Below are 2,470 nucleotides of genomic sequence, written 5' to 3'. Positions count from 1 at the left end.
TTATGGAGGCAACCAAGATGTCAGGATAATGTTGTGAAAATGATAGCAATGATAATGTAAGAAAAATGACAGCAATGATAGAAATGATGGTGATGATAGTAGAGATAATGACTATAATAATAGTGAAAATCGTAACGGTGATGGTGGATACGGTATTGATGGTGGTGCTAAAAAATTTAATTTTTTTAATTTTTAAAAATATTAAAAGTAATAATTTTTGAGAAATATTCAAGATTGCTTTGCAAAATAGAAAATAAAAATGATATTTTTTTCTTCATTTTTATAATTTTAATTTAAAAAATAGGAAAAAAATTATTAATGAGATGGTTGCCATTTGGGTAGGGATAGATAGCCTGAGACGTTCGTATGGGTGATTGGATTTCCTGACTTGACAAAAGTCTTCTACGCCGCTACCCTCAACCTCTCTCAAGCACTGAGGTGTATAATGGACTAAACAGCTTGGGATTTTGAAGCTAAACAAAACCAGGCTTGAACCAATAAATTAAACTCCAAATTAAGATCAAGCAATGTGCCAATTGACGGGCACCAAAGGACTCTACTAATCATTACATTAAAATTTTACTTGGCATTTCTTTATTCTTTGGATCAATTGAACAATAATTTATGTTCGAACCAATGCTTACACCAAAGCTTGAATTAACATTTGAACTTTCACTCAAACTCGAAACAAGCTTCATTTATCTCAAGCCGATTTCGACTTGATTTAGGATTAATGATCAACGTACGAAGCTTGATTTTGCATTTAAAATTTATCTTGAATCAAGCTTGATCAGATATAACATCAATCAAGATCGACTCAGTTACATCTGGAGCGAGCACCCACTATTTCTAGCCTGCATCGTGTTTTTAGAAGTTGCGGTTTACATGCATATGTATGATTTATTCTATTGGAATTTATTATTTCTAGTTGCAGGAGTACAATATATGTTAAAAAGATCGAGACCCAAGCTGGTAAGTCGATTGGTTAATTTAGGAGGTTCGGTTGACATGAGCTGTATAATTTGATTAGGATGCTTTTGACGGTTGAATAAAAAACGCCGTTCTTTAAATTTTTGTGGCAGGTGATCGAAGTTGTAGGTGCCCCACTGGAGGGAGATGTGACAAATGTCTCCAGCATTGTGGAGTTGGTTGTTTATACCAGCGCTTTTGTAATGGTATTGTTGTTGGCCTCCTTGTGATTGCCGACGGTATAAAACCAACCGCAAATAGTTGGGGGGCTCATTTCATTGTCATGATTATAATCAGTATTTATTTTTTTTAATCCTATAAAAGTTTTAAAAAAAATAAATAAATAAGACAAGGCCCCAACGGATCTTTAGTTGTTGCTTATCTCTCGCCACCATCATATCCATATTGATTTTTGTTATTTATAATGATTTATTACATTTGCTTAAAACTTGTTCATACTATAAAATATAATCATTTCAAATATGTCATGATATCTCATATTTTAATAATTAATTATTTTCATAAAGCATTCATTTCTTTTCTTTTGACAAAAAATAAAGAATGAAGAATTTATTTTATTCTTTATAATATTTTAAAAATATAAATAATTTTATTTATTCTTATATTCATATATAATTTTTTTTTTGATAAAATGGATCATTCAACCCCTTCTAGCGTGAATACTAGCATGCAAGGAACCCACGCTATGCAGCGACTTTGCCTAAATGATGATTAAAAATAATAAAATATAATAATAAAAAATAATATTTTTTTGAAATATATAATTTTTTTTAAAAAAATTATATTGATCCTATTTGTACTCTCCAGAAACATACAATCATTCAATACAAAGTAATTGATATTTGATAGTAGTACAACAAATAGCTACATGCATCATGTATAAGACATCAAGTATCATTCATATATAGAATTTATTTTTTATTTTAAAATTTTATTTAAAATTAGTATCAAGACAGTAATAAATTTTTTAAACTACTAAATGATAGTAAAAAATAATCTATAAAAAATAATATATTTAATAAATTTTATTAAGAAGGAGAAAGAGAATTATTTCGATCGCTCCGAAACTTTCACACCTGCAAATGGGAAAAACAGACAAAAAAAAAAAAAAAGAAAAAAAACATGCACAAAATCAATGAAAATAAAAAAAAAAAAATAAAAAGATAAGATCTTTTTCCGCATTGATTTAAACTTTATTTTAGTACAAATTAAATGCTATAAAAATAGTAATGTATTCTTAAAATATAATAAAAAATTAATAATCAAAAAAAATAATGAGATTGATAGTCTTATTTGGTAAGTGTGATTGATAACTTCATTACGTTGTATTAAACCTCATTTTGTATATTGATTTAAGAAAATCTAATTTTTTTCTAACAAAATTTCAAAAATTATGCAATTATAATTATGAAAAAAATTAAATATTTACAGAAAAAATTTTAGATAACTAATAAAAATACATCCTAAATATATTTTAAAA

This window comes from Elaeis guineensis, chromosome 4, assembly GCF_000442705.2.
Source record: "Elaeis guineensis isolate ETL-2024a chromosome 4, EG11, whole genome shotgun sequence".
Taxonomy (NCBI): Eukaryota; Viridiplantae; Streptophyta; class Magnoliopsida; order Arecales; family Arecaceae; genus Elaeis; species Elaeis guineensis.
This window is presented reverse-complemented; position numbering follows the sequence as displayed.